Genomic DNA, 23203 nt, shown 5'->3' on the forward strand with positions numbered 1-23203 from the left:
TTCAGTCCTTAACTTACTCAAGTAATTTTTGTGTTTAACTATGGGTCCCTAAAACCAAGTAAATCATGCCTAAAAGATTATTTACAAGTTTCTTTATTCCTTCTCTCAATAAACCTTGGGCACCCATGATGTGCCAGGCTCCTTCCAAGGCATAAGCTAATAATTACTTATAAGACACTGCAAAACAAAGTTCTTTCATATTGCATTGGAAATGCTCAACAAAGACCAATTCTGCTTATTCACTGCATTACAGAAGTGGTTTGTGAGTTAGTGACAAATTCTTACCACATATGGCAGTAGGGATGTTCTTTGGGCTGGAATATTTCTGCATGTCAGTAATACACTTCCTGCTTTCAGAAGCACTGAAAGTCAGCATTGTGAATTGTTTAAATTCACTACTCAACTACATTGCTGAAATTTAATTTCAAAGAAGCCTACTTTCTTCCAAGCTTAAAGACATATTGAAGGCATTCTGGTTTTACTATTCAACAAATTATTGAATACAAATGAAATGAACAAAAAGTCTGGTAACATTTAACTTTTTCACCATTTTACTTTTGCTACTTGTAATGTTCATGTTTAAGCAAAAAAAAAAAAAAAAAGTTTTTTTAAAATCACAGAACTTATTTAAGGTTCTTATTCTTGTTATGATATACTTCACAACATACAGCACTTGAAATAATCTTTTAAGTAGACAATTATCATAGAATAATGAGTCTTTTGTTTTTCTTTGAAAAACTACTAAACTTTATAATGACAATATTAGAGACCTAAAAGAGGAATGAATACACATTTTTTTTTTTCAGTAAGATGAAAAGACCGACGAGAATCTTGTTCTGCATTGGCACAATGCCGAAATTAAATTCCCCACATTTATGATGCTATTTTCTATGGTAATAAGGTTTTCAAAAGTAGGTTAGGGAAAAAAATTATATTTAAAAGTAAACGTGCTGTTGGTAAGAGTGTGAGAAAATCAAAACTTCAATATAATGCTGGTAGAAAAGAACATTAACACAAGCCCTAAGGAGGGTAATTTGTTGATTACAAATACACATAACCCCTTAACCCAGGAAGTATACTTCTAAAAATTTGTCCTTTACACAGCACATGTGAAATGACATATTATACACCAAGTTATTTATTGCAGTATTGTTTAAAACAACAAAAGACTGCAAATAAAAGTCTATTAATAGAGGACTGGCTAAACAGATTTGTTTCATTTATACAATTAAATATAATTGAAAACAAATAAGGAAGCTCTTTATATACAGTGATATGGAAATGCCTCAAAATACGTATTAAGGGTAAAAAGCAGGGAACACCATAGTGTATATAATACACTACCACTGGTGTTAAGAATAAAAATATATTTGCATTTCCTTGTACATGTGCATAAAATATCTCTAGGAGAGAAAATGAACAAGGTTGTTGTTATTAGTTGAGAAAAGAAATGAATAGCTATAAGAAATGGATGGGAAAGAAACATTACTGTATGATATCTCATGCCTATTTGATTATATGCATGTATTGTCTATTCAAACTATTAAATGCTGAAGGAGTGCCTGGCTGGCTCAATAAGAGGAGCATATGGCCCTTGATCTCAGGGTCATGAGTTCAAGCCACATGCTGCATGTAGAGATTACTTAAATAAATAAAAACTTGAAAAAAGATTTTTAAAAATTAAATGCTAAAAAAATTAAAGGAAAAAAGACAGCTATTTTCTTAATCCATATTAACAAAGACCCTCCCAGTTATGCACTATAAATCTTACATATTTAATTAGAATCTCTATTATTTTTGCTCAAAGATTTTAATTTTCAGGTATTTATAGTATCTTAATGCATTACAAAATATTGTATGTGAATGTGACTTACAGAAGGATATGAGTCTAAACACAGGGGTAAAGGAATTAACTGAGGTAATAATCACTGAAAAAAAATGTAACTACAAAGAAATGGGAAAAGGGGATGAATTTAATTATAAAATGTTAATGCACTTCTGGAATACCTGCAATTGTTCCATTTATTTTTTTACACGATGAATTATTATTGAGAAATGGACAAAATAAAGTTTTTATATGAAATGACTGCATTTTTCATATTTAATTTTAGAATACTTTTGTGTACAAATAAACATTACACATGAGTTTGAATTTTATACATTCAGTTTTCTTAAAGCCCTGCACAGTATGGTGTACTTCTACTTCAACCTTCCAATGTTCTATTAAAATAAGTCTACATAAGCAGTATACTTAAAAAGTTTCATACTCATCAGCAATACTCATCTCTGGTGTAGTATAAATAAAACAAAGGTGGTCCATTAAACATTAACCTTTGTACATAAAAAAATTGACATTGAAAAAAATTCTACCCAAATGTTTTTTAAGAAGATAACAAGTAGGGTCTAATTTTCCTAACAAAACAAAACAAAAAAAAGGTCAGCTTTACAGTTAGTTGCTTGAATTAAAATTCTAGATCTACCACTTTCTAGCTATATGACAATGAACACAGTTAACCCATCTCATCTTCTGTAATATGAGGACAATACCCACACTCAGTAAACAAGCTTCCAAATCTTATCTACTTTTTAAGTCTTAGCTCCTTCAAAGTTTCTTTTCCCACTCATGCAAAAATAATCTTTTCCTTCTGAATTCTTTTTAGACTTTATATGCACTCTCAAAATACCATTTCCTTCTCTTTATGATAAATATGTAAAGAGAATACATTTTATTTCTCCTACTACACCGTAAGCTCTTGAGTACAAGATTATAATTAGATTAACATTTGTAATGTTCTGTACCCCTGGAACATATTAAATGCTTGTATGCTAAATACATTAATCTTAGAATACGATTTAAATGCTGGCCTAAACAAAAGATTTTTTTTAATACATCAAAATGAATGTCCAAATAGTGACTGAAGTAGAGATAGCACCAAAACTCATTTAACTACAGGAAATGAAAGTATCTATATATGTAATTTCATTTTAACTTCCTGGCCACCAATTCTATTGTCTCTAGGTGAAATTAATTACTAGGAAATTAACTGAGAAACATATAAAATACTAAGGAATCTTATTCATAGATATAGTGCATGTGACAGACTGTGTCAAAATAGCACTGAACTAAAACACCAATAAAATAATTCATTTGTTAAGTTTAACATAGTTATTTAATATACTCCTAAGGAAGAAAGTACTTTGAATCATTTACCATCCTAACTGAGCAAAATATAGCTAAATGGCATATTTACATAGGCTTACAGATACCATACCCTGTATCAGATATGTTTTTTTAATTATGGAAACAAAAAGCCTTTAAGAAAAATTTTCAATGGTCTACTCTTAAACATCTTGAAAAAGTCAGTAAGTTCTTTTAAATAATTTCATATCGCAGAGTTACTGTCCTAAAAGGCAAATCTGATCATTTTTAGTCAATCACATTAAAATCCTCTCGTGTCCATGACTTCCAAGATAAACTACCAACTCTTTAATTACAACATTTTGAATGCTGCCTGTCCAATTTCCTAGCTTCTTTTTTTTTTTTTTTAACACTCTCTTACTTAAGAATCTGATGCTTCAGCCACATAGAATCACTTAGTACCACCACCACCAAAAGCAATCCTCCACCCTTCAACATCACAGTTTGACATTTTTACCCTTGCTGGTGAATTAACAGTAGGATCTGGCTAAAGTGTTATTTCCTTTGTGAAGCTTTCTTGACCCTTCCCCTTAACAGCTCCTCAGCCCCCAGCACCAAAGAGTCAATAATACATTGCTCTCTTACCACTTGTGAAATTTCAGTCTTGCCGATCTCACCAACTATAAAACTGAAGGCACAAACTGGACTATCTTACTGGACTTTATAGACCAAGATCTAATGCAAATCACATTAAAAATGGGTGACATCATTTATTTATTGAGTTCAGGCAAGTTATACAGATGTCTCTAATAGATTAGAATTTTGGATGCACAAAAAAAACGAAGTTTAATACTTTGTTTTAATGTTCCAAATTCTTCTCTTTATTTCTTCAAACACAAAGCTTTATTCTCTTAATCCTGTATCAATACACTGATTTCTCAAAAGCTTCTAACAGTCACATGCAATATAACTATTCTCTTTTAAGATATCCATTTGGTGTCAAGATTTGAGTTCTTTAACAAAGTAGTACAGTTTAATTGTTTACCTATGGTTCTAAGCTAGTAAGAATGTGTTGTGTGCTGTTTGTTGAATCTCTCTAGTCAAACAGCTGTCTACTGGATTGTCCACTGGGTGTCTCATGAGATCACAAACATGTCCAAATAAGCACTACCATTCAACAATTGCTCAAATCTAAAAGCTAGGAATCACCCCTGATTCCTTCCTTTACCTCCCCTACAACATCCAATGCATCAGCAAGTTGTGTTAGCTCCATTTCTAAAATATATCTAATTCTCTTCATATTCATTGAACACTTAGAATTCAGAATATGTTGAGGTAAGCAAAGTATTAATTGGCTGGATTTTAAATCAGAACAACTAAGAAAACCATGGACACAAAAAGTAATAGAGCTAACATGGAAATTTAGCTAACTCAAATAAGATAAATATCTTTTGGAATAAGATAGAATATAAATAAATTAAATATTGGAGCTCAAGACTTCTTACGCTATTACCAGGCCACACACTACTGCCCCAAATTCCTCAATGTCAACACTTAAAAAACAGTATTGGGGCACCTGGGTGCTCAGTCAGTAAAGCATCTGCCTTCGGCTCAGGTCATGATCCCAGGGTCCTGGGATGGAGCTCCACATCAGGCTCCCTACTCAGTGGGGAGCCTGCTTTTTCCTCTCTCCCGTACTGCTCCCCTCCTTGTGTTCTATCAAAGAAAAAAATAAAATCTAAAGAACAAAAAAACAATGAGTTTCATAAGTAGTAAATATGCACACAAGAATATACAAACCTAAAAACTGAACTTTAAGGGGAAATAAAACTGAAATACTTTAAGCTTAAAGTTTATATTGCACCAAAATATAATACCTAATGCCAAAAATAGTGGTTTTGCCACTGCTCTGAAAAATTTGAGACAATTATTGAAGAATCCATCTGAATTTTATTTTATTTTTTAATGTTTTTGAGAGAGCAAGAGCGAGCACATGTGAGCAAGGGGAGAGGGGAGGCAGAGGGGAGGAAGGGGGGAGAAAGAATCTCAAGCAGATGCCCTGAGCTCACAGGATCCTAAGAACTCTGAGATCATGACCTGAGCCAAAATCAAGAGTCTTAACTGACTTAAAATCAATGCTTAACCGACTGTGATCCATCCAGGTGCCCAAATCTATCTGAATTTTAAAAGGGAGGGGGCTTGGCACATAGATGGCACTCCATACTAACTGTTAAATGAAGAATCTGATTTTATACCTGAAACATTTAACTGTCCTGTCACAAAGCCACTCAATTATAGTATTACTAAGTTAATACTACTATACAAATTGTATGATCATTAAGCCAGAATAATTTTTAAACCCCAAATACAAAGTTAACAGCAATAAATAATAAAATCATATTATAATTCCCAGCAAAAGTATACTATCTCTAACTAGCTTTTCTTAAATCTTTACAAACCTATTTATATAAAAATATGCACATCACTAACACCCATCACAGGAATCAAAACAACCAAAAGGCCTTTAAATCATACAATTGCAATGTCTATATTCAATTGTAAAACATCCAATTCTGCCTTTCAAAATTCTTCCTATCTTTGCTCACGCTTTACCTATTACTGTATAACAGACTAACTTTAACTTGTCAGCCATTCTTTTTCAGAGAGGAAAGCTATGCGTTCTTTGAAGCAAAGTCAGGACAAATGGTAAAAGGATATTATTTTGAAGTAGGAGCAATCATATGGGTTCTTTGGGTAACAAAAACATTTTATTCTTTATTCATGTTGATTTTAATGCTTCAGTTATCTTCTTAGTAGTATACACCAAACAAACTCCTCACTTTATTCTAGCTCACTACAGAAATCCTCTTGTTAAAACATTTCCTGAGACCAGTCCTGGCACCAAACCCCATCTCCCACTTCCTCCCAAAGTGCTTCCTCATCTCTACCCACAGCTCTTTATCCTCTATTCTAGGACATATCCCAATGTGCAGTAGTTACTTATATATGTATCTATGCCATCAGAACATGAATTTCCTGAAAATGTCTTCTTTCTGTTAATACTAGCTACTACCGGCATAATTCATAACTAACAGTAGTGAGTAAATAGTGAGTAAATAAACTGTTTAGGTCTTCTCTGGTGGTAATGTTCAGAGAAAATGAATACAAATTAGAATTGACCAGTATACTTAAGAAACAAATGTCTATGCCCTCTTACACTTTATTACTACTTCACAATGGGACAGCTTTGAGGCTGAGACACTAGAGTTCAATTCCTAGTTCCATCAACTGCTAGCAAAGGAGATCTCCCGAACATAGCAACTTTTATAATTCTCCTCGAAGGGGTAGCAATAAGCTTTAAGCTTGTCTTTGTTTTTGCTTTTTAAAGATGTGTTTATTTGAGAGATCGAACACGTGCATGCCCACCCACATGCACAAGTGCAGGGAAGGACAGAAGGCGAGAAACTCAAGCAGACTCATGCTGAGCTTGCAGCCTGACACACGGCTCCATCTCCCGATCCTGAGATCATGACCAGAGTGGAAATCAAGAGCTTAACCAAGTCAGATGCTTAACCAACTGAGCCAACCAGGCACCCCTTGAGAACTTGTTTTAGAATATAACTTTGTACTATAGACTTTTTGTGTCTGTGCAAAAAGGTGGTTTTATTAGAGCACAGGGACAGGATAGGACCTGTGGAAGAAAGAGCTGCAATGAACTATAGACTTTATATATTAGAAATAATAAATATGGCAAAGCATAAAACTAAAAGGAAAAATAAATTCCCAATTCTATAATCTTTTTTTTTTTTTTTTTGCACAGCCCAGACAACAAGCAATACTTTCTTTAAAGGAAAGGCTCTTGTTCTTGGGTTGGAAAAGACAACACAGTGCTTTCTCAAGATCTCAAGTAAGTTAGGAGGATGTAATAAAATTTCTCCTCTGTCAATGTGCAAGTAACATTCTTATGGAAATAAAGTAGAATCCCATTTGAATTAACAGGACACTAAAATTATATATATAACTTTTACTGAAATGAAGATATATAATACATACAACAAATGGCAAAGAAGTGTTTGCAGGCTTGATAATTTTCTTTCTATACACAGGTTCTCACCTGTCCGTTCATTCCTTTCTTCATCATCCTTATCTAATGGTCCTCTTACTACCATTTAACTCATGAAACCACTGGTTCCACATTTTGCAGGTTAATCCCAAATTCAAATATTTTGTCCCACTGTCCCAGCAAATTGCTCAGAAATTCCAAAATTTGGGTATTATACTTATGGCTCCTGACCATGCCACCCCCTTTATCTGATTATGTGTCCTGACTGAAGAAAACACGTCATGACAGTCCCTACCCTTGAGTTTACACAGGGGAATACTCTGCCAAGCCCAGACTCTCATAGTTTTCCAAAGCAATCTATCACCAATTTCATTATTCCATAACATAGAGTATAAATAAACATACAGTAAAATTGAGAATACACAGTTCCAGCTTTAACACATTAAGCCACAATAACAGCAACTGTCGAACTAAAAAATTAAATATGACCCCCAAATTAATAGCATGGTTGCAGAATTCCTATTTACCTTTGCAAAAACAAATAGCACAGGAAGAGTCCCCTTAGCAGCTTAAGAGTTCAATACATATTTACCACTATATGGAAATAAATTATGTTTTGCTCAGCCAGACTGCCACTAAGCTGTGGCCAACAGATCACAGTTTTAAAGAGAAACCTGGACGTACTGGTGAACCTTTAACTCCCGAACCCCTCAAAAATTTCAATCTTCTCTTTACCACTTCTACTGAAACTACTTTTATGAAGTCACCAGTAATCTCCAAACTCCATCAATATCTCAAAGCCTTAATTCCGAAAAGTATTTTATTTAACACAAATGATCCTCCCCCTTTTAAAATTCCTTTCTTAGATTCCATGAAACGGTCCCTTGATTCTCCTCTTACCCTGCTAAATTAGTCCTTTCTGCCTCCTCTGCTTTCAAACCCCTGAATGTTGTGTTTTCTATGGAACTGTTCTCTTCTCAGATTTCATTTTTTAGGAAGCTTATCCCCTCCCTATTCTGACATTAACAATTACATTTATGAAGATTCCAAAATCTCTATTTCCAGTCCTGACTTTTCAGTTGTAGTTCCACAAACTGCTTATTAAACATCCCCAACAGCAATTCGAACCTAACTAGATAAAAAGAAACCTAATTTTTCAAATGATTCTTTTTTTCATTGCACCTCTGCTCTCCTTACCCTTTCAAAGGTAAGACCTCCTAAGAAGTTTTGGACTTTTCCCCTCTTATCTATCCCACTTGCTTCCTCTCACACCTAATCAATTTCAAGTTCTCATGAGTTTACTTCAGTAAACAACTCCCAAACATGGCCCCTTACTCTCCAGTCCCATCGCCAATGAAGAAAGAAAGCTGTTTTACTATATGAAATAGGTAACTTAATTTTCTTTCCTTTAATTACTTGTCTTTTCAATTAAAAATTAAAAGACTTAAGAAATCTTTTGAATGAGGGAAAAAGAACAACTTGGTGGGCTTAACAAGATAAATATAATAAATAAATAATATTGTTTATGTAATAATTATTTTAAATGTGATAATTACATTAAGTCAAGGAGTAAAGACAGAAGAAATGCATTTATTAAATCATGCATGTAAAGTACCCTACATAGCACCTAGCATAGAGCATGTCTTTAAATATGGAAAAATTAAGATAAGCATGAAATTTATTAATAGATGAGGAATTTAAGGGAAAAGTTTATTTTTTTTTATTTTTTAAGGGAAAAGTTTAATTAGCTGTCTCAGATTAGCTGAAATGGCAGACATCAAATTATCCTTATTTGTATACTCAAACACTGTCAAAAAAAAAAAAAAACAACACTGTCAAATTTTGGTTCTTAAAGAGCAATTTAATCCTTTTTGTGTATACCCTAAGATTTGGTGCCATACTAGAGTAGGATATTGAGACCACACTGATTACCAGCTCCAATTCTTTAAAAAACTCAGAAAGCAATATAAGTCTATTTAGACCCATTACATAAAATAAATCATAAGCCAAGTTCTAAAATGATAAACTGTCATTGATGTTCTCTCTAATCCTTCCATTGTCAATCCATACAGAGACCACAGAAGTCCTAATTGTTATATATATCCAAAGGCTTGAAAATTACTTGGCAAACCAGAGTTAAGTTTTACAAGCCATATTTTTGCACCTTTCCACTTCAACTCCCCAATAAAAATACATAAAGCATTATCATTAAGGGATCTGCTATGCCAATTTTTCCTATCAATGCATAAAAACATTCTTTGCTTAGTAAAAGATATTTGTTTTTAGATATAAAAAATTAAGAATAAAGGATCTGCTTTAACAAAATTACCATTTTTCAAAAAAAGGAGAGACCAAGTAGAAATAAAGTCGTGTTAGGTTGCCAAACTTTTGTCTGTAGAATTAGGTTTTAAAATCTTAATAGAAACATAGTTTGGCAATTCCTGAAAAGGATAAATATAGAGCAACCCCACACAACCCAGCAATTCTACTCCTAGGTATATACCCAAGAGAATGGAAAATATATGTCTGCAGAAAAACTTACATACAAATGTTCATAGCATTATTCATAAAAGCCAAAGAGTGGAAACAGCTCAAATGTCCATCAACTGATGAATGAACAAAATATGGCATATTCATACAGTTGACTATTGTTCAGTGATAAAAAGAAATAAGGTACTGATGACATAGTTAACAAATAGGTCTTGAAAACATTATATACTATGTAAAATACACAAAAAGCATATGTTTCCATTTATATGAAATGTTCAGACTAGGAAAATCAACAGAGGCAGAAAATAGATTAGAAGTTACATGGTATTGGGGAAAGGGAGAAATAAAGTGTTACTGGTAACGGGTATGGGGTTTCTATTAGTGACAAAATGTTCCAAAACTAGATAGTGATGACAGATACCCAGCTTTGTTACTACACTAAAAACTACTGAAACGTATATTTCAAAGAGGTGAATTTTATGGTATATATGAATTAATCTCAATATATGTGAATTTACCTTAACAAAGCTGTTATAAAAAAAAATCCTTAAAAGGAACTTAGATAATATCATTAATAGTAATTATTGGCGGCATCAGAGCATGCTAACGAAGGCATCCAGTCCCATCCAGTAATAAGGAATATCCATCCTCCCCAAAAGGAGTATTACGAAACTTTTGTTCTTCACTGCAGACCTTCTCATTAGAACATTAATTTGACAGGGTCAAACATAACAAGAACACAGAATCTGGCTGAAATAGGAGTAAAAGGAAGAAATTACAAATGAATAATTAGGTCTATTAGAAACTTTGGCCAGTGAACTTAGTGTATAATTTTTTTTAAGATTTTATTTATTCATTCATAGAAACATAGAGAGAGAATGAGAGTCAGAGACACAGGCAGAGGGAGAAGCAGGCTCCATGCAGATAGCCCGACGTGGGACTTAATCCAGGATCTCCAGGATCATGCCCTGGGCTGCAGGTGGCACTAAACTGCTGCGCCACCAGGGCTGCCCTAGTGTATAATTTTTTAAGGAAAGTATAGGTAAGTATGATGAGTAAGAAAGGTAAAAAATGCAGGTTTTAACATAACTTGATGTACAAATCACACTATGAAGCTAGACAACTGATCTGGAAGACCAGATATTAGGAGAGGAAGACAAAGAAAATGCTGAGGGAAAGTAGGAAGAACTGATAAACTATCTAAGATTAGGGTTGAAGTCTAAATTCTATACTTGTATAACTCTAACCCAAGATAGGAAAGAAAACTAAAGTAAAAGAATTAAACCCAAACCTGATCATCAGGAAGTCGGCTTGAGATTCTCTCTCTCCCACTCCCTCTGCCCTCCCCCAATCATGCAAGTGTGCATACTCTCTGTCTCAATAAAGAAATAAATCTTAAATACAAATTTATGATATAGAGGAAATATATAACTAAAAATATTATCTAGAATGAGTTTCTTAACTTTTTAAGAAAAAAGATAAAATAAGCCAAAACTTTTTAAATTAACAATATTTTGACAGCTTTTCAAATTACGGTCAAACTCACTGAAGAGATTGTACTAATATATTCACCAGAAGAAATGTTACGGAGACAAACAGACTTGTCAATCTGTATAGTAGTCTTGTGAGGAAAAATGATAAATAGCTGAAACTTCAGCTGACTGTAATAACTATTAATTAAATTGGAAATAGGAGGCCATGGGATCCCTGGGTGGCTCAGTGGTTTAGCACCTGTCTTCGGCTCAGGGTATGATCCTGGAGTCCCGGGACTGAGTCCCGCATCGGGCTCCCTGCATGGAGCCTGCTTCTCCCTCTGCCTGTCTCTGCCTCTCTCTCTTTGTGTCTCTCATGAAAATTAAATAAAATCTTTAAAAATAAAATAAAAAAAAGGAAATAGGAGACCATATAACTATCCCATATGATGAGAGCATTTAACTTCAAAGATGACTCATAGTTTTATTATGTTTGGTAAATTTTTATAAGCTGAGACTTCTCTGTGCTAACAATGGATGTATAGAAATACCCTGATATAAAGAGCTCCCACAACTCAACAACAAAAACTAAACACTGAAATTTAAAAATGGGCAAAGGACTTGAGTAGATACTTCTCCAAAGAAAATATACAAATAGCCAACACACATATTAGATGCTCAACATCACTAGTCAGCAGGAAAACACAAATCAAAACATAGTGATGTATCATCTCATGCATTACAATGGCTACTACCAAGAAAATAAAATAACGAATGTTGGTGAGAATGTGAAGAAACTGAAATCTTTGTGCACTACTGGTGGGAGTGGAAAGAAAATGGTACAGACATTAAGGGAACCAATACAGCAGTTCCTAAAAAAATTATCACTTGAATTATCAGATGATCCACAAATTCCACTTCTGGGTATACAACCCAAAAGAATGAAATGCAGAGTCTTGAACAGATGTGTGTACACTCATGTTCATAGAAACATTATTCATAACAGCCAAAAATGAAAGCAACCCAAATGTCCATTGATAGACAAATGGATAAACAAAGTGTGGTACACATATACAGTGGAATATTATTTAGCCTTAAAAAGGAAAAAAAGGGGGATCCCTGGGTGGCTCAGCAGTTTAGCGCCTGCCTTTGGCCTGGGGCGTGATCCTGGAGTCCCGGGATCGAGTCCCACGTCGGGCTTCCGGCATGGAGCCTGCTTCTCCCTCCTCCTGTGTCTCTGTCTCTCTGTGTCTATCATAAATAAATAAATAAATCTTTAAAAAAAAAAAAAAAGGAAGAAAAGTTTGGCACATGCTGCAACAGGGATGAACCTTGAGAACATTATCCTACTTGAAATAAACCAGTTATAAAAGGACAATTATTGTATGATTCTATTTAAGTGAAATACCTAGAATAGACAGTCTTAGAAATAAAAAGAATGCTGGTTGCCAAGGACAGGGAGAGGAGGGGAATGGGACTTGTTTAATGAGTACAGAGTTTTAGTTTTGCGAGATAGAAAGAGTTGTAGACCCTGGTTGCCCAAAACAGTGAATGTACTTAAATTAGTAAACTGTATGCTTATAAATGGTTAAGATGCTAAGCTTATGATGTTTGCATTTTACCACGATTAAAAGGTTTTTTTTAAAAAAAATAAAAAGCAACCCTTTGTAGTTCTTTGCTTAAAAATTAAATGTCTATCTAGTCATAGGAAGAGGAACAGCTAGTTGTAGGTAACATCATTAAAATATCTCAGATTAGGGCAGCCCGGGTGGCTCAGCAATTTAGCGCCACCTTCAGCCCAAGGCGTGATCCTGGAGTCCCAGGATGGAGTCCCACATCAGGCTCCCTGCATGGGGCCTGCTTCTCCTTCTGCCTGTGTCTCTGCCTCTCCCCCCGGCCCCCGCCCCCATCTCTCATGAATAAATAAAGTCTTTAAAAAAAAAAAATCTCAGATTACTAGGCCATACAACATTCATATAAAATCAGATAGCTCTGCTCTGCTCATGAATTAATAGTTACAATTTTCAAAAAAAAAATTTACTTTTTCAGTTTGTTGACATACTGGATTCAGGCACTTCTGACAAGGAAATGAGTGAGATTCAATTATCACCTTCATGAGGATGACTGATCTCACATCATTTTCTCCTAATCTAGTCTGTGTGCCAGGTTTTCTTTTAGGTGCTATAAATATAGTGGTAAATAGGACAAAAATCCCAATTTCATGTGGCATATATTTCAAAAGCACATCCTGCCTGTATAGCATTTATTATTTCTTCCTTTAAAGCCACCATCTGTTTACATGGTTTATTAGCCCATCACTACCACAGCTGCTGCCGACCAAGATTATAATTCCCTGTCAGTGACAATCTTTTATATTTCTCTTTATTTTCTGACAGTGCCCAGTGTATTCCATGTATTATATATCAAATAAAGCACGGCAAGTCTTTTAGACATATTGGTAACTGATAAGCACATTCAGAACAACACATAGTCAAATGAAATTGGGCACCCTACTGTCATAGTTTTGTTTTGTTTTTTTTTAAGATTTTACTTATTCATTCATGAGACGAGAGAGAGAGAGAGAGAGAGAGAGAGAGAGAGAGGCAGAGACACAGGCGGAGGGAGAAGCAGGCTCCAAGCAGGGAGCCCGACATGGGACTCAATCTCGGGTCTCCAGGATCATGCCCTGGGCTGAAGGCAGTGCTTAACTGCTGAGCCACCGGGGCTGCCCAACTGTCATAGTTCTAACACATTTAGTTCAGTAACTTGAGATAATATAGTTTGTATAAACAAAGAGTATACTCTTAAAGCCCTTTTATTTGGTTCTATATTATATTACCTACAATGTCACCAAGGAAAGTTTGCAATCTTCTATCACCAGGGGAAAGATATGCAGAATAAAAGGGCCACATAATGTACACATATTAAAAAAAAAAACAAACATCAACATATCTTTAGAGATGTGTATGTATATACATACATACAATTTAAACATGTAATACATTAAATTTAACATTTTAAAATTTATATAAACAATACATGCAGATGCTAAAATATTCAAACCATACTGACAAGTTGTATCATGTATTCCCAAGACCCATTCAAACCATACTGACAAGTTGTATCGTGTATTCCCAAGACCACCTTCAGGTTCAATGATTCACAAGAAAGACTCCTAGGACTTAAATACAGTCACTGACAGCTATGATTTATTACAGCTAAAGGATACAAAGCCAAAGTAGCAAAGGGAAAGATGCATAAGGCAGGGTCCAGAAGAAACTAGGGACAAGCTTTGAAGAGTACTCTCCTAATGGAGTCACATAGGACCCATTTAATTCCTCCAGTATTGAGCTGTGACAAAACTTGTGAAATGCTGTCTACCTGGGAAGCTCATCAGAGATTTAGTTAGTGCCCAGTGTTTTCAATGAGGGCTGGCCATAGCCTAGCGTGAGTCAAAATTCCAGATTTCCAGAAGCAAAGTAAGTGTCTAGCACAAAACCATATACATAAAGGCATGGTGAGCCACTCTTACAGGGAATGATGGGAACTCTCCCAAAGGGGTAAGTTTCCACAGACTTTCCCCAAGGGCTAATCTTGCAAACAGGCCTTTCTAAGGATAGCAGTTTCAGGCTTGCTATATTAAATTTCTTATCTACACAATTATAAAATGAAAAAAAAAAAAACTCCTCCTTCCCCATATTCCTCCCCTTAGAAGTAACCAACCATGTTAAACCTCTTTAATAGGTATTTTGTTTCACAAAAATTGCTGCAATGAACATACTTGAAATACTATTTTACGTACATAGCAAATATCATAAAGAAAAGATTCCTAAAAGTTGACCTGCTGGGTCAGAGTATATGCATCAATTCTATTAGAAATGGCCAAACTGCCTTCCAAAAAAGGTTTCACCAGTTTATATTACCATCAACAGATAGAGAATGCCAGTTTTTCTATATCTTTGCCAACATTTATCAATTTTTTAATTTTACACCAAATTTGGTGGAATCTGGTGAACACTCCCCCCAAATTTAATGTTGATTAATTTACATTTTTCTAATTATTAGAGAAGTTGGCAACTTTTCCCCATGCTCAGTAATTATCTGCATTTTTCTTATGTTAATTACCATTCATAGCATAAGCTCATCCTTCTATTGGAGTGTTCTTTTTTAATGATATATAGAAGCTACTCATGTTTCAGATAATAACCCATCATCCAGGGACGCTTAGGTAGCTCAGTAGTTGAGCATCTGCCTTTGGCTCAAGGTGTGGTCCGAGTTTCCAAAAGAGTTTCCAAAAGAGTTTCCGAGAGTACCGCATCAGGCTCCTTGCAGGGAGTCCGCTTCCCCCTCTACCTATGTCTCTGCCTCTCTCTGTCTCTCGTGAATAAATAAATAATATCTTTAAATAAAAAACAATCCATCATCTAGTAAATGTGTTGAAAATATTTTAACTTAATCTACTTATTTTTCATTACCTTTTGTATTATAGAAATTTTTAATGTTTATGAGATCAAATTTGATCTTTATTATATTTGTGCTTTAAATGTAAGTCTGAAGAAAAAGCATTCTAATTCAGAATTGGCTTTGACCTTAAATGGTGTTTCACCAGTCTCCTTACATTGGCATACTGACTGACTTCCTCTAAGAAACTATTTATCACCCTAAAAAAAAAAAATTTACCCAAATATGGTGGATATTATATCTTTTTTAAACTTGCTTATTTTATTTTTGAGGGGGAAAGGGAGAGGGAGAGAGACAATCTTAAACAGGCTCGATGTCCAGGGTGAATCCCAATATGGGGCTCAATCTCACAAACCTGAGATCATGACCTTAGCTGAAATCAAGAGTCAGGCACTTAACCAAGTGAGCTACCCAGGCACCTCTCACCTTGATAAAGGAAGTCTTAGGCAAAGTGGTATTCTTCTGGATCACTTTGTGAAGTGACAATTCTTAGGCACCCACCTAATTCCTAATAGGATGAGGACTTCAATGTGACCCAGTACTACACTGCTTAGAGACATACAACACTACTTATATAAGCCTTGATAGTTAATGTGTAGTGTGGGTACACTGACAATCCCTGGGGTTAAATTATTTTAGAGCATATCCCCGGTAATCGAATAACACTTATTTTTTTAAAAAATTTATTTGCCCTAGGCAGGGAGGGAAAGGGAGAGAGAGAAAAAAAGAGGAGGGGCATGTGGGGGGGGAGCGGTTAGTACAGGGGAGAGGGAGGGAGTCTAAAGCTGACTCCTTATCGGGCCTGGAGCCTGATGTGGGGCTCAATCCCACACCCACAAGATCATGACCTGAGCCAAATCAAGAGTTGGACACTTTAACTGAGCCACCTTCTGGATTCACTTTATGTATTTACTTTTTAAAGTTTTTTTTTTTTTTAATGTTATTTATTTATTCATGAGAGACACCGAGAGAAAGAGAGAGAGGCAGAGACACAGGCAGAGGGAAAGCAGGCTCCATGCAGGAAGCCTGATGTGGGACTCGATCCCAGGACTCCAGGATCACACCCTGGGCGGAAGGCGCTAAACCGCTGAGCCACCCAGGGATCCCCTATTTTTAAAGATTTTATTTATTTATTCATGAGAAACAGAAAGAGAGGCAGAGACACAGGCAGAGGGAGAAGCAGGCTCCATGCAGGAAGCCTAATGTGGGACTCTATCCCAGGACCCGGGGATCATGCTCTGAGCCGAAGGCAGATGCTAAACCGCTAGCTACCCAGGCATCCTGGATTCACTTAAAAAATCCTTTCTTATAAAGCATTCCATGACTGTCCTAAAAGTATATGATTTTTCCCTTTTAGGAGTCCTCATTGCACAAAAATGTGGATGTGCGCTTAATGTCACTGAACTGTATATATTTTTTAAAGACGTTATTTATTCATTCATTCATTCATTCATTCATTGAGAGACACAGAGAGAGGCAGAGACACAGGCAGAGGGAGAAGCAGGCTCCCTCAGGGGAACCCAATGTGGGACTTGATCCCAGGACTGGGGGACCACACCCTGAGCCAAAGGCAGAGGCTCAACCACTGAGCCCACAGTCGTCCCTAAACTATGTACTTTTAAAAATGGTTAAAATGGGTAAATTTGATGTATATTTTACGATAAAAAAAGAGTTACAAAAAAAAGAAAAAGAATCCTTATGGCACTTTGTCCCACAGTATTGTATTCAGCTTTGCATTAGTTGTTTGTGTACATCATTATTTCCCCATCTCTACTCAAAATTCCCTCAGGAAAAGGATCACACACGGAAAGGGAATGGAATTTAAATGGGTGGGTTGAATTTCCCAAAAAACTCAGAATAACTCACTCTCTTTAAAATGATGCAAATTTAGGATATTTCTACATATGATTCATTCCAATTCTAATGTGATTAAGAAATACAGAGGTGACCATTTAACGTCTGTTTTTCTAACTTCAGTAGGTGAAAAAGAGCCTATTAGCTTTACTTTTACAGACTAAATTAGTGCTAAACTACTTCATTGAACCAAAACTCCATTGAAAATTATTACACTGATAAGAGACTTTAGAAACATATGATCATTATTCATTGTTATCATTATACCATCAAGTATTACTTATGAGAGACTTTAGAAACATATGATCATTATTCATTGTTATCATTATACCATCAAGTATTACTTATGAAAATATATACTAACTAGTAGAGTATATAATGGACAGAAATGCTTTGATAAGTTTGCAGAAAAGAAACCACCCCCACTCCCACCTGTGATTTAAAATGGTTCACATGTAGCATGTAAAAGAAATTCCATGTTAAAAACTATGGGACACTAACATGTTCAATCCATACCCAAGTATATTTAAGGTAAAGGATTCTGACAAATAGTTGACAGCCAACAGGTATGTTAACAAATTCTAAGATGTCAGGCAACCACTTATTTCCAAGGTTCTGCCAGTGACTCCCTCTCTCTCACAGTGGGAATGGATGATTGTGCTGCTGGTGCCAACAAGTGCACTGAAAGAGGTAACAGAACATAACAGTGAACAGCAGAAGTTTATACTGGAGTAGTTCTGCCACTTACTACCTGTGTGACCTTGGGCAAGTTCGGATTCCTCACTGCAAAAACAGGAATTAGAGTAGTCTGAGGATCCAATATAAAAGAAGGACCTGGTAATGTTTCTTGCAGAGTTCATTGTACAAATAAGATATATAGTAGTTTATAAATACATCATTATTTGTGTTATCTGGTAAACATACTTTGTAAGTACACTGTAACGACTAATTTATTTAACAAAATTTACTAAGCACCTATATGTAGCCATTGGCTAGGTACCAGAAGTATAAAGGCAACTCTCTATAGCAAGCATGAGAGTTTATCAACCTCAAACAGACACTTAAGTAACTCTAATGTTCTATATTCCTCTGTTATTCTCAGTATATATTATCTCAATTTCATCTTCAATGAGTTCCATAATCACCCATACACACACAAAAAAATTAGAGATCTATTAGGGAAACCAAGACATTGACCTGAAATCTATATTCAAATCAAAATCAATATATCTACAATTGCACTCAGTACCCAACTCCTCAGATTGTTTTCCTCCTGTATTGTCTTTCTCCTATCACTTAGTGTCCAACTTAGCTTAGATGAGCTCTTCCTCACCTTCTAATATGACCAAGTCTTGTAAATGCTACCTAAGAAGTGCCTTCCAAATTCATCCCTTTTCCTCAATTCACCGTCATAATCTTCAGGCCCTCCTGCTTCAACTACTGGAATAGCTTTAAGTGGTCTCTCCTTTGGTTCTTAACCTCCTAAATTTTAGTCTCCACATAGCAGCCAAGGTGATCCTGTTAACATCATACCTAAGAGTAAAACCTAAAAGATTCTCATCTTACTTAAAGACCATTCTTACAATGACCTACAAGAACAGAGATAGTCAGCCCTAACTCCCAAGCCTACCACAAATATAGTACTCTCTTCATCACCTATTCCGCTCAAGTAAACAGCTTCCTTCAACACTCTTAACTCAGGTCCATGGGCACTTAATGTTCTGTCTGGAATGCTTTCCTCGCAGATAACTACATTTCAAGTTTTGGTTCAATGTCTTAACCACCTTTTTAATATCTCCTAGGGCACCTGGGTGGCTCAGTGGTTGAACACCTGCCTTTGCCTCAGGTCATGATCCCACACTGGGCTCTCCACAGGGAACCTGCTTCTCCCTCTGCCTGTGACTCTGCCTCTCTCTCTGTGTATGTATTTCTCATGAATAAATAAATAAAATCTTTAATAACAATAATAACAATAATAATAATAATATCTCTTCTACTTGTCATATGGTAGATTGATCATATTAAAAGCCTAGTTTTCATCCTTCCCTGTATTAATTCCACATGTGACTTTTGCAGGGTTTTTTTACTTAAAAGATGAAATTGATTTCCCCACCCCTTGAAGTAGATATGGCATTGTAACTTGCCTTGTTTAACAGAAAGTAATGGAAGTGACAGTGTGCCAGTTCCAAGACTAAATAGGTCTTGTGTATTTGTTCCCCTCACCTGCACCTCTGCAACAGCCATGTAGCCTATTGGGGAATGAAAAACATGTGGAGCAGGGACAAGCAATCCTAGTCATCCCAGCCATAGCCAGGATTGATGTGCTGACAGCCAGCCAACCCCCAGAAACATGAATGAACCCAGTCAAGATCAGCAAAACTGCTTAGCTGACAACCAACAGCATGTAAAAATATTTATTATTATATGCCACTAAGGTTTGTGGTTGTTATACAACATTACTGTGGTAATAGATAACTGACATACTCCTTTTTCTTCCTTACTGTTTTACTGTTCTCTATTGCACTTAATATCTGACCTAGTTACATTTACTTGTTTATTAGGTTATTCTATGACTCTTGCCAATAGAATATAAGCTGCAGGAATTGTAGTCTTCAGAGTCTAGAATAACATTTGGCACACAGTAGGCATTCATTAAACATTAAACAAAGAAATAAAAATAAGCATGATGATTTAATGAACCATTTGGATCTATGAATCTGTCAATTATCTTTTTTTTTTTTTTAAAGATTTTACTTATTTATTTATTCCTGAAAGACACAGAAAAAAGCAGAGACATAGAGAGAGAGAAGCAGGCTCCTCACAGGGAGTCCAATGCGGGACTCGATCCCAGGCCCTGGGATCATGCCCTGAGCCAAAGGCAGATAAATGCTCAACCGCTGAGCTACCCAGGTGTCCCAGTTATCTATTTTATTTATTTTATTTTTTATTTTATTTTATTTTTATTTTATTGTATTATATTGTATTTATTTTATTTTATTTTATTTTATTTTATTTTATTTTATTTTATTTTAGAGAGAGAGAGAATGCACAAGCAGGGGAGGGGGCAGCAGGAGACGGAGTTGATTCCCTGCTGAGCATGGAACCCAGTCTTGAGGTCACCAGGCTCCATCCCAGGGCACAGACATCAAGACATCATCCAAAGTCAGAGGCTCAACTGATTGAGCCATGCAGGTGCCCAGTCAGGTATCTTTTTAATCTAAGGAAGTAATTAAACTCTGAGCCAGTCTTTCAAATCACTATTTTACAAGGTGTTAAAATCAAGACTTTTACAAAGTATTTTAACTTTACTGAATATCCTTTGTCATTAATAAATATTTTTAAAATTTATGAATATTATTTATAGGCTTTATCTCATCCTATTCTAATTTTTATATGTATTTTATAATAAATCTTAGCATCTGAAACTAATGATATACTATTATATATTGGTTAACTGAATTTAAATTAAAAAATAAATTTTAGCATAGTTGTATAAGTATGTAATTTATAAATTAATGAAAGTATATTGAGAAGGTGCATGCTTAAAAATTACTGTAATCAAAAGTTTAGAAATCACTGGCTTAGAGAATAAAGTCAAAACTCCCAAGTTGCTATCAATGATATCTTCAGATAATTACATTACATTGTTTCTTTCTCTATCATCAAAGAGGTTCAAAAGCGAAAAAAAGCAAGGGGTTGCCTTTTCCCTTCACATTTATTTTACTTCTCACTTAATGCCCTTAATCACTCTTCATTTCTAACTATGATTTATTTAGAACAACATCTAACACTACATTATGTTCTTTATTTCATATTATTACTAATTCTCACAGGGCAAAGTATTCCTGTTTTATGGATAAGGAAACTCAGATTGAGAGTAGCTTAAAGACTTATTTGAGAGACAGAGAGAGCACATGAGCAGGAGGACGGACAGAGGGAGAAGCAGGCTCCCCACAGCCAGACGTGGGGCTCAAGCCCAGAACCCTGGGGTCATGACCTAAGTCAAAGGCAGACACTTAACAGACTGAGCCACTCAGACGCCCCAAGAGTAACTTAAATAACTTACTGAAAATTACATGGATATGTAAGTAATGGCTAAATTTAATCCAGATAAAACTACTGTGATCTACATTTGCTAGAGTATCCAATGTAACACTAGACACTCAAATTGCTAAAATCAAATATATCACAAAGATATGCTACTACTTCCGTCTGGTCTTTTCTTTCTTGACATCTACACATTCCTTTCTTGACCTTAAATTATAATTCCCTTCCCCTAGCATCAAAGATTATTTTTCTGCCCTCTTCTAGTTAAAACATATTTTAAAGATAAAATAGTGACAATTTATATGTCTATTCAATCCACATTCTGTTTTAAAATAAAATTTTCTAAACCTCCATTAACAAGAAAAATAGTAAATGGTGAGATAACTCAGGAACATACTTGAAAATATTAACTATGGCAAAACAAGATATGGTTTGCAACCGATATATAGCTTGTAAATAATGTAAAAACTAGCATATAATACAGTGATAACAGAAGGATTGGTTAAATATTAATCCTATACTTCTAGTTTAGATTGTTACGTTTTCTAAAAATACTTTAAAAATAATCTGCTAGTCATCACAAGAATGTAGAGTATAAGAGAATATCAGTATTTTATTATTCTTTGAGACTCTTCACCAACATTAGAGCAACCATGTCACTATAGTCAGTTTCACAAGATTAGGAAAATTCTTATTTCTAAATATTCAATTATATTTCCCATAGGACTTCCCATAGGGTAAAAAAATAGAAGGTATATTACATCTGAGCCACTATTAGAGGAGAAAGACTAAAGAGAGAGGTTAAAAAAAAAGAAAAACAGGTATAAATGTTTCAACATCAGGTTAAGGACTCAGAAAAAAAAGACAGTAATTATTGCTGAATGCTAAAGAGGTATCAACAAACAAAGATGCATACTACTGTAAAGAATCTACTGGATGTGCCCTGGAGATCTGAGACAACCATAATAAATGCAATTTCAGCAAAATAGTAGATCCTGAAATCAAATTACAATGGGGGTTAAAGAAATGAAGAAGAGGCTGAGCAGGTGGAGTTAGCCAGTAACTACCTATTAATCAAGAAAGGAAATAATAGTTCCTATGAACATTGACTTTCACAAGTAAAATTTTTTTGTTTCAAGCTTTTGAACTATTAAAACATCCAATCTCTTTACTTTTCCACAAAATGAAAAGACCAAAGTATCTGGTATATTAAGCATTAAAACCATAGTTTTCTTACTTTAATAGCCTTCTATTATTCATACTATAAATTAAACAAGAAAAACTTTTTATTTTGAAAATCTAATAATGTCAGTGAATAGGTTTAGCAATAAATATTTGAACATAACCAGTTATTTCAGTTGCAGAATCCTATTATTGATATCCATCTACTCTATGTTCCTCCACTTATGTGTCATTTATTTACAGTATTAAAAGCAAAGAATTACAGAGGCACCTGGGTGACTCAGTTGGCAGAGCATGTGACTCTTGATGTCAAGATTATGAGTTCAAGCCCCACACTGGGAGTAGATCTTACTTAAAAAACAGTAAAAGAATTACAAACACTAGGCATATATTATAGGAAATTTCTAAATTACACAGTACATCCTGATCTATCTCTAATACCCATTTCTAATACACATTAATCTGAGGCACAAAGAGGTGAATGGACAGCTAGAG

General features: G+C 35.0%; 1 protein-coding gene across 5 annotated transcripts in view; it reads right to left on the minus strand.

The window, feature by feature from the left end:
- PTPN12 (protein tyrosine phosphatase non-receptor type 12) overlaps nucleotides 1–23203 on the minus strand; it is an 85068-nt gene that overhangs the window by 47791 nt on the left and 14074 nt on the right. The window lies entirely within an intron of this gene.

Source organism: Canis lupus, chromosome 21 (genome assembly GCF_048164855.1).
Source record: "Canis lupus baileyi chromosome 21, mCanLup2.hap1, whole genome shotgun sequence".
Classification (NCBI taxonomy): domain Eukaryota; kingdom Metazoa; phylum Chordata; class Mammalia; order Carnivora; family Canidae; genus Canis; species Canis lupus.